The following is a 14,125-nucleotide window of genomic DNA, read 5'->3' on the forward strand; positions in this document are numbered from 1 at the left end:
TTTTGTTGGGTTTCTAGTTGAGAAGCAAAAATTTCCGACACCAGGTATTAAATTAGAGCAAGGACGTAAGCTTTTCTCACCCCAAATTTTATTTCTGAAGTTCAAGAAGTCTCTGCTATCTTGGGGGTACATTCTTGAGCTCCAGCATTGCATGTTTGGTATAGAACAAAACACCTGGATCCAAAATTCTGTAAAGATACCGTTTTGACTTATTTCAGGTTTTAGTTGGGTGAATTTCATTTTCTGCCTTTCCAACCCCCTTAATAGATGCTTCAGAGCTGCAATCAGGTGTGTGTGTGTGTGTCTTTAGGATGGATTACTCAGCAACATGCAGTGAATTCTTGACTTCGTCACCCATCAGGATGCATTGGGGAAAATATCTGGATTTTTTTCCTGTATAGCAGAGGTGGAGCAATGGCCCCACTATGACTTGTGGACTTCAACTCCCAGAATTCCTGAGCCGGCATTGTTGGTCCAGGAATTCTAGGAGCTGAAATCCACAAGTCATAAAAGGGCCATCATTTCCCACCCTTGCTCTGTAGACTCAACTGGATCTGACCCATTTTTAACATTTCTTTATATCCAGCCTTTATTATTTTTACAAAGGTGTTTAATAATTTTATAAATATCAAATCTATTTTCTTGTTCCTCATCAACTGGGGTCACCAGTCCAGTTTTGGGGGAGTTAGCCTTAGGCAGGCAGACTTTGTAATTCCAAAATGGCGTTAGGTTGGAAAATATGAAAGCTAAACCAAGCAAATCTTATCAGTTTGAAGTTCTATCCCTTGTGTGAAACAACGTCTGTCTCAGGAAACTGAAGTGTGGAGATATACCATAGCCTTTTTCTTATTGAGCTGTCAAGACAATGGACAATTTGAACAGCTTTGAAGGCCTCCAAAATTGCTTAGAAACTCGTAAGTTATATTTAATAATCACAGATCTGCTGACTTAAAAGTGGTCAGCAAAATTAGTTTCCATCTGCCAACCGAAGAATTATGTGTCAAATACTTCTAATGAAAAAGTAGGTATACCTGTAGTATAATATTCAAATTGCACGTTTAAAAAAAACGAAAGCCATTGGTGGAACTGGCAGAATCTGAGCATACAGCAGGTTCAGTGTTTTGTGGTTAATTTTAGTCTCTAAATGAGTATTTCTAAAATTTCCTGCCATTGTGGACTTCTAAATCATCATTTGGAAAATGTAAGGGCCATCCTAGTAAAAGAAGATTGTGAAACATCTGGGTTTTTGTTCCCCAACTCTTTCATCTGCTATGGACAAAGAAGAGATCTATGTCCCATATAACAAATAACATGTTTCTTCTGCATATTTGTACGTGCTTGAAATATCATTGTCTTTCGTCCTGATTTTCCTTACATGCCCTTGACTGAGTAGACAGTAGAAAAAAATTTTAAACAACAAAAAATCACCAAGAACCATGCTGAAGTATAATTTATCTTTTAGTGTAATCCAGCTGTTTTAATGCTCTCAAAACGAAAGCAATTTGGAAGACTTGTAAAGTCTTCAACTAGATACCGGAACATTTTAATTAAACAAGCAGAACTCAATCCATTTTAATCGAAGAGGGATCTAAATCTTTTCCATTGTCTACAGGACATGTAGGACGGGAGATCTACAAATAGCAAAGAGAAGTGTCTATTTTGTGCAATGTCGCCAGTCCATTTTATCTGCCTCCATTTCTTACATGCCCGCTCACAGAATATAATAGGCACGCCTTTGTTGGGAGGCTACAATTGCAATCTTTTCAGTCATTAAGACAGATCTATCTGTGGATTGTCCTTGATTGGATAGATAATCTGGGATGTGGTAAGGTGTTTTTGATGTATTCTTGAAAGATGGAAAAGATCAGAAAGCTAAAGGCTACGACATCCACTGTAAACGAAGAGGAAGAACATTTGGAAAGCTCTGGGACATTCTAGGCCAGTGTTTCCCAACCGTGGCAACATTGAAGATTTGTGGACTTCAACTCCCAGAATTCTCTAGCCAGGCTAGAAATCACCCAGGTTCCCCATCATGCTGTATGCTTATCGTGGGAACTGATAAGAATTTAAGACAGGTTTAAAATAACTGGTCAAACGACTGCTGGTAGAATTTTTTAAACAAAATTTTTATTTGTTGTTCATGTACAAAGAACGAATTTGCTATCTTTATCATCCTCAAACATTGGACCTTTCCTATAATCCCCACAAGGGACCCCGAAAGTTTTGTTCAGTTCAATGAACAAAGTCAACCACCAGCAATCTCATACCAACTATGCTAGACTGCTGCTCCTATCATACTATATACGGGTTATCAAACTGGGGGCAATGGTCATTGTAATCCAAACTTCCTGCAGTTTGTTGGGAAGCTCAATCCGTACCAACATAACAGAAGTGCTATTTTTAACCTTCATGTCCCCACTTCCAACCTCTTAATAATCAGCAATAAAGTCCACAGCTCAGAGGATAAATGTTTCTGCGGCTCTGTTTCCTTCATTTGGAAATTGTCTACGCTCGAGAGTCAACACGTGAGCAGACTGTGATGAATTTTAAAACCAACCAAGCAGAAAGCATTTATCTAGCTGCGTTTTCTTTTTTAAACACGTACGAAAATATCCTGCAAGGCAATCAAGAGTGCAAAGTTTTGCATCTAAAAAGACCTACTGAAATAGTTCTTCCCGAACAGCATTTCTGTTCTTCGGGCTAAGGAATCCTGGGATCACAGTGCCGTCTGGGAGTACCTGCCCAAGAAAGGGGAAAGGAAAAATAAGGCATTTTCAGAATAAAAAAGTAACGTAAATTATGTACGACCGTATTAGTCCATTGGCCAAACCTTCCCATATGCAAGGTCTTCAAAACATGAGGTTTACTTCCACCTCTACTTAGGAAGTGTTTTTGGTAATTTTTGGCCAGAGAAACTGGGACTTGTTGGTGCATCAGGTCTGAGAAGACTTCTGTAGAAGGGACTAAGGCAGTCCTTGACTTACAACCGGTCACACACAGATTGTTCAAAGTTATGATCTACTCTGGGGGCTATTTACAACCCAGACATACAGTTCAGCGGTTGGGGAGCCCCCTGGTGGTCAGATGGTTGAAGTTCAGGTGCTCGGCAACATGACTGCATTTACGACCATTTGCACGACTGTTTTGCAAAGGTTCGGCAGAAAACTGGCACTCATTTCCGTGTTTTGACAAAAACTGAGTCCACAGCAAACCATTCATGTGTTTAACCAAAAAGGTTTGTAAAAGTGGGCCAGTCGCATGACTCACCTGTTTTACAACCATCATGGCAGTCTCCCTTATGGGTCATAAGTCAAGGACTACTTGTTCATTTTCCCATCCCATCTTATTATCTATCATCTCATGTAGGACTGAAGAGAGTAGCACAGGGTCCAGAAACCAGCAGTGCTCTTTTTATGTCTTATTCCATGTAATCTGCCTCCTTTTCTTACGTGCCTCTACATGGGAAGTAAAGGCACGCCTTTGTAGGAGGTAATTTGCAACCAAATCTCATGAATGTTATTTTCTGCTTCAAAACCTCTCACTGAACCTGCTGTTTTGTTTTGTTTTTGGCGGGAAAGGAGATTAGTCTGGAGTAAAATATTATCCGCGGGTTCGAACTTGTTTCTCAAATCACTTGTGGGGAGGCCTTCTCCAAAAGGACTGGTCAGGGGGCTTTTGAATCCTTGCTTAATCTCCTTAAGTTGGCTGAAACAGACCATCTTGGCTTTTTTGAGAGTCTACTAGCTCAGTTCTGCTCTTGTTAAAACCCACTCAATGTCTTGTAGCAGGGGTCTCCAACCGACGAAACTTGAAGACTTGTGGACTTTAACTCCCAGAATTCCTCAGCTGAGGAATTCTGGGAGTTGAAATCCACAAGTCTTCAAGTTGCCAAGGTTGGAAACCCCTGTTTTATAGCACGAAAGAACTCCAACTTTCAAACAGTATTTAAGTTCAACATCACCCTAAGCCCTGGTTTGTTGTACCCATCGTTTGTGAGATAAGCCACCAAGACAGAATTCACACATAGCACCAACATACTTTGAATTGTGCCTGCCATCTGGAACATCCCCTCGGAAATGAGGTCAGCTCCAACCCTCCTATGCAAGAGCTTAAAGAGACCTGGCTCTGCCAGTTGACTTGGGTGTGGTCTACCTTCTCATCATATTCCCTCCCTCCCACCTCTTTTAGCTAGGTTGATTTTATAGTATTTATAGCAATAGCATTTAGACATATAGATACCGCTTCACAGTGCTTTTACAGCCCTCTCTAAGCAAGCTTGCAGATTCAGCCTATTGCCCCTAACAATCTGGGTCCTTATTTTACTGACCCCGGAAGGATGGAAGGCTGAGTCAACCATGAGCCTGGTGACACTTGAACTGCCAAACTGCTGGCAATTAGCATAATTAGCCTTCAATACCGCATTCTGACCACTGCACCACCACAGCTGTTATTTATAATATTGTATTTATTATATTATTATAAAAATTAACACGGTATTATCTTTTACTATTGTAAGCTGCCCAGACTTATCCCATGGGCAGCTAATGATTTTTACAAATACATGGAAGTGTGAATCCAATCAGGGATCATCAAATTCTACAGGTAGTCCTCGACTTACGACTGCAACTGAGCCCAAAATTTATCTTAATCGAAACATTTGTTACGTGTCATTTTGCCCCATTTTATGACCTTTCTTGAAACAACTCTTAAGCGAATCACTGCAGTTGGCAAGTTAGTAACCCGGTTGTTAAGTGAACCTGGCTTCCCCATGGATTTTGCTTGTCGGAAGGTCGCAAAAGGGGATCAGTTAACCCCAGGACACAGCAACGGTCATAAGAACCAGTTGCCAAGCATCTGAATTTTGATCACATGACCACAAGGATGCTGCAATGGTTGTCACTTTTTCCAGTGCCACTGTAACTTTGAACAGTTCACTAAATGAACTGTTGTAAGTCAAGGATAAGTGCCTACAACTTATCTTAGGAGAAACAGAATTACCTTCCTGGAAGACTCAGGCAGGACCCCGTAGCACCGTTTTTTCGAAAGGACCAGATGCGGCACAGATCAATCCCAGGAACGCACGAAGGTGTCCCACCTGAGCGGAAGAGAAAATCGAGAACGAAGAATTCTGCCTTGGGAGACAAGGCTGAGGCTGCAATCCAAGCCATGCTTACAAACAAAGGAGCCACCTTTACATCAACCGAAACTTACTTCTGAGTAAGCACCTCTTCTGTTGCTAGTCCCTGGTGTGGATGATGATAACCGTAACATTTCTTGAGGAGAAATTTGGTCTTTTGTCTTCTCCTGGCCTTGTTTAGTGATCAACAGACAACGGACCACTCAGCCCAAGGACATCACTTACCCCATATTCCAACCGTCCAAATTTTGCACGTAGAGAGAGAGAGAGAGCTCCCACGTTTTGCATGCAGCCTGTGAGCGATGAATCTGCTTACTTGTGCAAAGTGAGTGCAGGGAAAACTCGAGGGGCAACTTTCATGTGGATTTTTCCCTCTGAGGAGATTGGAACAGCACCAAAGAGGATTGGTTTGGCCAGGAAGGGTGGCACAGCGTGGGGAGAGAGGCTGGTTGCTGCAACGAATTTTAACAACTGAACAACTGTGCAACAAATTTTAACAACTGGAAAAAAATAATAATGAAAGAAACGAGACAAGAGGCATTCATCAGACAGGACTGGGCACTGCAAAAGGAACGACAAGAGAGCCATGCACGTGAAATGTGCGTGACAGGGCCTGAACCATTCCCAAGGAGGCGGAATGCAAGGAAGTATCACACTGAAAAGCTTGCCTGTAGGATATCGACAGGGCTGGCATGAGGGACACTTAGGCTACACAAAAGTTTCTGAAGCAGGTCCTGAAACGGCTGGGGGAGAAGCAAAGGCGTGAGTTTTGCAGCGCGGGCAAGATGGAAATCGGAAGAACATTTCGACAGGACAGGAAGGAGAAAGACAAAAAGTCAGTGGAGCGGAAAAGAAGCTCGCGTGCCCACTGCCATGTTGGGGGTTAGTGTATACCGAAGTCACGGTGGCAAAGAAAAGTAACCCCAGCCGTAGGTTTCCCCATCATTTTGACCCCCCGGCCCTTTAGCCGGCTCATGAGAAGCACCGGCCAACTTGGGTTAAGAGGGATTTGAGGTAGCGACCTGTTTCATTAAGCTCACGTTCGGGTTAAAAGTTCATAGTTTGAACTCTGCAGATCAGGAAGTGCTAAGTTCCTAATAGGCTGGGAACAGACTCGGTTCATGTGTATGGTCACCTGTAGTAAATTAAAAGTACTAGCAAAATGTCAGGCAGCGAACAAACTCATTCTTCCTTCCTAACAGGTTTCAATTTTGCAATGCCATCTAGCAGTGATGGCGAACCTCTTTTGGCACCGAGCGCCCAAACCAAAACATACATGTGCGTGTGCACCCGAAGACCAGTTGGCCGGTGCAGGCATGCCTGTTTTTTGGGCATCTGGGGGGGCCATTTTCAGGAAACCAAGCTACACATTGCCAGCACTTCCCATGTCAAGTCTCATTTTCAGTAAATAGCTCCTAAAAAGCCTACTCTAGTTACCAAAAAGACAAACTGGAATGAAAAATATTTCACAAAGCAAAGCATACACAAGAAAACGAAAGTCTTGTGTAACCTCAAGCGTCCCAGTCTTGTCAAATTACGGTTGCCAAGGCTACATGAAGGCAATCCCAAAGATGACTCTCCTATAAATATGTGGTTGTGAGATACATTTGTATAAACTAGAGTACCTGTATAACCTCCCTATATATTGTAACTGGACAGAATTAAAATAAACTAATCCTCCACTTGCATGTACCAACCAGTCTCATGGATTAGAAGCACACTTACATCATGTTTTTACTCAATTAACCTAATTTTCCGAATAAGGCAATACAGATGCCACTTGGACCTGACCAAGAGGCCATACTACACTTCTGTTTTGTGATTCTATGCACTGTATGTCTGGGTTTATATAGTGGTAAACTATAACGTGGTTAGTTTGCTTTGGGTATATATTGTCTGGTTTGAAAGAGTTGTGTTTATCAACTCAGTGTGATGTGTTATCCAGGCTGATGTGAGAATTGCCCCAAACCAAAATCTGTCTCCCTGAGCATCTTGGGATTACAATTTCTATTTGGCAACATCCATGTATATTAAAGAACATGTATCAAAGGAATCATACTTTAATTTGTTTGATGTCACTAAGTTGGGCTCAACTCATAGGACTATATAGATCAGGGGCCTTCAAACTTGACAGCTTTAAGACTTGTGGACTTCCACTCCCAGAATTCCTCCTCCTATCATGTTAGCTCAGGAATTCTGGGAGTGGAAGTCCACAAGTCTTAAAGCTGTCAAGTTTGAACACCCTTGCTATAAACAAATACTTGCCATTTTGACAGGAATATTACTGCCACTTGTATTTGAGTGGTGCAGTAGCCTAGAGGTGGAGTTCTTGCCTCACAAATCAGGAGACTATGAGTTTGATCCTACATAGAGGCAGATATTTCTCTCTCTGGGCACTTATATCTGCTGAATATAACTCCGCATTAGCAACAGAAAGGGCATCCGGCCAGTAAACACTCAGCTCCATTCTGTAGCCCAAACTCCACCCCGCAAGGGATTATGGGCTCATTAAAAGACAATGATGATTACTGCCACTTCTTTCTTTCAAGGACACAGAAGTAATTCCCGATCCTGTCTATCAACCCTATCCACTTCTCCACTTCTTTCAACCTTGCTGAACTTAATAATTTCAACTTCCTATCTCTCGCATCCAAGTTATGACCATCATCTGACATATTGTGCATCACCTCAAAAACAGTTAGGTTTTAACTAAGCAGTTTTTCTTGCAATCTACACTACTGTCAGTAATTCTTTCCCAAGCCATAATTTGAAAGCACTGATCTTTTCAGTACTCATCTTCCAAATTCATACATTACCCCTTTGAAAAGCCACTGCTATAATTATTCTGATATTTGTTGTCATAGGAGCGTGTTATCCTTTCATAACTTTGCCACCTCTTTGTTTTTAAGCTCCTTTTCACTTCTCCAGCTCACCATCCATCTTTATCCACTCTTGGGTCCAAGAACCTAAAGTTACCAACGCTGAGCCATAAGACCATTAAGGTCGACAGTTTGAAACCCAAGAGAGCGAACCACGTGATGGAATGAGTTCCTGTCATTCACTCCTGCTCCTGTCCACCTAGCAGTTCAAAAGCAAATGCAAGTAGATGAATAGGTACCACTTCGGTGGGCACACGAAATGGAGCCTCCTCAGACTGCGGTTGGTGTCACCAGTTAATCCTTTCAACCTGGAAGTGCCTTAGTAGGTGCTCCAAACACAAATTCTGACTTCAAGAATCCTGCTTCACGTTATTTCTGATGTTTTCAACATTGAAAATATTTTAATGTTTTACTTTAAACTAAAAAAAAAAAAAGTAATTTTTCATTGTTGCTTTTTCCCCCAACATGAAAGCTTCCAGTTTTTCTTTTTTCCCCAGTTTTAACATCTGCAGTGTTGATCTAACTGTTCTGATCCCAGAATACAAATGCTGACATGAACAACAATGAACGTTCTTCTGGTTCTAATAATATACTCCAAGACTAATAATAGTTCACTCCAAGACTAATAATAGTTCATTGATAACGAGAGCTCAGGGTGGAATACAACTAAACTCCAGAGAGAACATTCTTTATACTAGGACATTTTTCACAAGCTACTCTCTCTCTCAACCCAAGGACTGAGTCTTGGGACACCTTAGACCAGATATTCATGCCCTAGTAGTCTTTTATAAACACGCCTTCCAGATATAGAGCAGCGAGATGCTTAAGATTTTTCACCCCTCCTGATTCCAGCAGGAATTTTATCAACCCATCTGCAATAGTTGCTTACAGTCTGTAGGGGTTTATATTGTACACAAATCTCACTAGATGTACTCAAAGGTCAGCAAACCCCCACCATAAACATATATCCGTGATGGCGAACCTATGGCACACGTGCCCCAAGTGGCACGCAGAGCCATTTGTGCTGGCACACGAGCCGCAGGCTAACGTACCTCACTGTGCATGTGTGTTCCTCACAGCTGATTTTTTTTCTGGTTGGTTTGAGGCCTTGTTCAGCCTCTCAGAGGCTTGGAAAAAGTCTCTGCAAGGCTTTTCAGGCCAAATTATAGGCCCGTTTTGTCACTTCTGGTATTACAGGAAGTGATGAAACGGGCCTATAATTCATCCTGAAAAGCCTTGCAGAGACTTTTTCCAAGCCTCTGGGAGGCCAAAAAAGGCCTCAAACCACCCAAAAAATCAGCTGTGAGGCACAGGGATTGCACGCGCATGTGCCGAGGGGGAAGGGCGCATTGCATTCTGGGGGTTGGCCCACGAGTGCGTGCAATTTTTGGCACAGGAGCCCCAAAAGGTTAGCTACCTCTGACATATATCAAGCAGAATTCGCCATAGGAAGCTGGTGAACATCATTCATAAAGTTCGGTTAAAAAACAAATAAAACTCTCTACAACAAACAAGTAATGGATGGAAACTTATGAAGGACAGAAGCAAGCCAGAACTAAGGAGAAATTTCCTGACAGTGAGAACAATTAACCAGTGGAACAGCTTGCCTCCAGAAGTTGTGAATGCTCCAACACTGAAAGTTTTGAAGTAAGAGATTGGACAGCCACCTGTCTGAAATGCTTGAGAAGCGGGTTGGGCTAGAAGACCTCCAAAGTCCCTTCCACCTCAAATTATCCTATATTCTTGAATGTGCACCTGTGCTTTCAAGTCAGTGTTGACTCCTAGCAACTGCCTGAAAAGTACAGGTAGTCCTCAACTTATGACCACAACTGAGCCCAAAATATATGTTGCTAAGTGAGAAATTCCTTAAGTGAGTTTTGCCCCGTTTCACGACTTTTCTTGCCACGCCTGTTAAGTGAATCACTGCCGTTGTTAAATTTGTAATGTGGTTGTGAATTGTAGCCGGCTTCCCCATTGATTTTGCTTGTCAGAAGGTCACACAAAGTGATCACATGACCCCAGGACAGGGCAAGCTTCATAAATATCTGGATTTTGATCACGTGACCATGGGGAATAAATGCAGTGGTCAATAGTGGGGGAAAATGGTCACAAGTCACTGTTTCAGTGCTGTTCTAACTTCCAACAGTCACAAAGTGAACTGTTGTAAGCTGAGGATTACCTGTACATAAGTATCAAACTACTCCACGTTTGTTTGTTTTTCAATCATGATTTTGGCAGCCGCTTGCCCTGCAGATCAGATACTGCACAAGAATTCTCAGTGTTAAGGCTGGGCATGTTGTGAATTTGGGGAGAAGGAGCTCAAGTCAAGCAAGGTATTCATTAATACCACTCTATAAAGCCTTAATAAGATCACGCCTAGAGTACTGCATCCAGTTTTGGTCACCACACTATAAAAAAGATGTTGAGACTCTAGAAAAAGTGCAGAGAAGAGCAACCAGGATGATTAGGAGACTGGAGTCTAAAACACTGAAGAACGGTTACAGGAACTGGGCTTGGCTAGTCTAGTGAAGAGAAGGACCAGGGGAGACAGGAGAACCATCTTCCAATATTTGAGGGGCTGCCACAGGGAGGAAGGGGTCAAGCTATTTTCTAAAGCACCCGAAGGCCAGACAAGGAACAATGGATAGAAGCTGAACAAGGAGAGATTTAACCTGGAAATAAGGAGGAACTTTCTGACAGTGAGAACAATCAACCAATGGAACAGCTTTGCCTTCGGAAGTTGTAGGAGAGCCATCACTTGAGACCTTCAAGAAGAGACTGAACTCCCATCTGTCAGAAATGGTGCAGGGTCTCCTGCTTGGGTGGGGGGTTGGACTAGATGACCTACAAAGACCCTTCCAACTGTTAAATCTGCTATTTCATAGATTTGCAGGGCTATAAGACAAGAGTCTTCCCCGAGTTGCAAGGACATCAAGAGAATGTGTGTTCAAGCTAAAATAAAAAAATAAAATAAAATAATAATAAAATAAAATAAAATAATAAATTCTAGGCACGTTTGGTCCTCTGCATTAAGGACCATCCCCTGCCTCTTTTAAACATCACGCGCCACGATGCAGAGGGCATCGGGTGACAGCAACGCCACCTTCGGGGGGGGGAGGGGGAGGAAAGAAGCTCTCGGCAATCATCGTTCTGTCCTCTTAAATCCAGATCCTGACTCAATCAAGGCGCTGGACTACCGATCCCATCATCCCCCCCCGCCAGAGGACCAGGACAGCCTCTCCCCCAAACAGATCTTTAGAAGTGCCGCCTGGAGGGGATGGGAGTTGGAATCCCCCACCTCGGGGCAGCCGACGCGGATGGAGCTTACCCGGCTTTGTTGCACCGCTTGCTCCCAAGACAGCCGGAGCACATTGCAAAGACTTCGGGGGAAAGAGCAGCAGCCGGTCTGCCCGGTTGAACGAGCCTCCCGTGCGAGCAAGGTTTACGGAGAAGCCCGGCGCTCGCCTTCCCCTAAATGGCCTGAACGCCCGTCCCGAGGACTCGCTTGCCCGCCGAGCCCCGGACACGCTCCGCCGAGGCGATGCCAACGGATGCAACCCACCCGCCGGTTTTCCACGATCTCCGCAGCCCAGCTCGCCCGGCGCCCACGCAAAGCCTGCTGGGATTGCGCGCCTGGACCCGAATTTCCTCCCGTCTTCCTCTCATTGGCTGGACGCGCCAACCTCGCTCAGTGGCTCTCCCCGAGTTCGGAGGGCGGGGCGAGGGGCGGAGCCTGTGGCCTGCGAGTCTGTAGTTTCCGCAGTGAGGTTGTTCCGTGAATGCGAAATCAGGGTGGGTTTTTTTTTTTAATTTTTTATTTATTTTATTTTGTCAAGCGATTATTAGGTAACAGGTATAAGTATAAACATGGTTATGAATACATGAAATGGATACGAATAAGAAAAAAAAAGAAACAATAGGACAGGGACGGTAGGCACGTTGGTGCGCTTATGCACGTTGTTGTTGTATTGGGAGAAATTAAGAGAATTAACAAGGGAAACAAAAAAGGAGGCGCAAAGGATAAACGAAATGCAGGGTTTTTTTACAGGTTAAAAATATTTAATAATTTTTTTTTATTAAAAATGAAAACAACAATCAAATTATGAAGGTCTCGAAAAGGAGATCTCAGGTGTAAAACGTTCTCTTCAAATGTGAAACTAAGTATTAAAATAACTAATTCAGAATAAGCAAGGAGAAAGGAAACATTGGAACTAAATATACATAAATTTGGATTATAAGCAATAGCAAAACCCAATTACCTTTTTGCTTTAGTTAATATTTGCCTTATTTGCATCTGTCCTGAAAAATATCCAAATTTTAATAATTTTTATTTTAATTGCTTAAGTTTTATGGAAACTAACAAAAGAGCCAAAGAAACAGGAGGCATCACAATAGGGTTTAGAATCATCTAAATGACTCAAATAGTTACCAGCGTTTTCTTTAATTTAAATCAAAGCTAAAGAAACTTAAGATTCTTAATGTTTGCATGTCTCCCCAAGACTCACCCTGATGCTTCCTGGAAATAACATTGGTTTTCTCCCAAACACACAAATAGATCCCAATTAGAATTAAGGAAAAAAAGAATTTTCTCCCAGAACCAGGAAAATTTAGAAATCCCATCAATTACGTATTTTTACCTATGGGAAATGCAGTTTTATTATACCATCTTCGCTGCCTCAACCTCATGGCAGGGAAGCAAAATTGGACTATTTAGGTTATTGGTTGAATAACTATATGGATCAGGCATCATGACACTGAGTGACTCACAATTAAAACAGGATTAAAAAACCAAAAATTAAAAATAAAAGCAGCAGTGGAAAAGATTCGCAACCACTCAACCACTTATAGCAAGGGTCTTCAAACTTGGCAAGTTTAAGACTTGTGGACTTCAACTCCCAGAATTCCTGAGCTGACATGACGAGGAAGAATTCTGGGAATTGAAGTCCACAAGTCTTGAAGACACCTTATAGTAATACAGGTAATCCTTGACTTACAACAGCGTAGTTACAATGGCACTGAAAAAAGGGTCTTATGACCGTTTTTCACATTTACGATGGTTGCAGCATCCCTATGGTCACAAGATCAAAGTTCAGATGCTTGGCAACTGGTTCATATTTATGGCAATTGCAATGTCCTGGGGTCATGAATGAATGAACGAATGAATTCTTTATTGACCAAGTGTGATTAGACACACAAGAAATTTGTCTTGGTGCATATGCACTCAGTGTACATAAAAGGAAAAGATGCATTCATCAAGAATAATAAAATACAACACTTAATATAGTCATTGTCAACTCATAAAACATTCCTATGCCTGTTTTAGTAGTTGTCTTTTAAAAAATGGGGGGGGGGGGTGGAATCTGGAAGAACAGTGCAGCAGTTTGAAAGCGAAAGTACATTCCATCTCTTATCTTTAAAAGATTGTAACTAAAATACCAGAGCTTTTGCCTGGAATATATTTAATTGGAGAACGTGAATGATGACACCCGGCCTGTGAACGTGCTCAGTTGGAGAATCTGGTTTATGAGACACCCGGGGGAGGGATGGGGGGAAACAGGCTCACAGGTGACTGTAAATTATGTATGCCAGAGTTGGCTTCATACAGGGCAGTGCAGGTATGTCGCCTCTAATAAATCATTTGAAGCTTTTTGAAGTTTGGCTCGAGATTCATGATTTAATGAGGGCAATTGCTGGAATCCTGACAGTCATAGGGTACAAATAGGCAATCAAATCATATTAGGAAACAGTCATTTGATCACCTTTTGTGAACTTCTGACAAGCAAAGTCAATGAGGAAGCCAGGTTCACTTAACAGCCGGGTTACTAACTTAACAACTGCAGCTTAACAACCGTGGCAAGAAAGGTCATAAAATGGAGCAAAACTCACTTAACAAATGTCTTACTGAACAACAGACATTTTGGGCACAATTGAGTGGTCAAGGATTTGCTGTAGTGATTTCATAGTACGATAGAAGGTAAGAAACGTACTAGTGATTGTTTCTCCTTCCAAAGTAATTGGGATTTGGGCAATATATGTATTTAATAAATTATTAATATACTCTCTCTGGGGGCTCCTTTATAAGAAGCTATGTTAATACATCAGACAAGTT

The 14,125-nt window shown here is 42.2% G+C and overlaps 2 long non-coding RNA genes across 2 annotated transcripts in view; one reads left to right on the forward strand and one right to left on the reverse strand.

Annotated features, from left to right (window-relative positions):
• LOC148126775 (uncharacterized) overlaps positions 1 to 14,125 on the forward strand; it is a 279,119-nt gene that overhangs the window by 239,764 nt on the left and 25,230 nt on the right. The gene's annotated exons all lie outside the window — the stretch shown is intronic.
• LOC148126777 (uncharacterized) lies at positions 2,121 to 11,654 on the reverse strand. Its single transcript, XR_015741570.1, has 2 exons — positions 4,999 to 11,654; positions 2,121 to 2,738 (listed from the first exon to the last, which is right to left on the reverse strand). It is a non-coding gene; the product is annotated as an uncharacterized LOC148126777 (long non-coding RNA).

Source organism: Pseudonaja textilis, chromosome 2, assembly GCF_049901715.1.
Source record: "Pseudonaja textilis isolate UNSWEBS1 chromosome 2, rPseTex1.2, whole genome shotgun sequence".
NCBI lineage: Eukaryota > Metazoa > Chordata > Lepidosauria > Squamata > Elapidae > Pseudonaja > Pseudonaja textilis.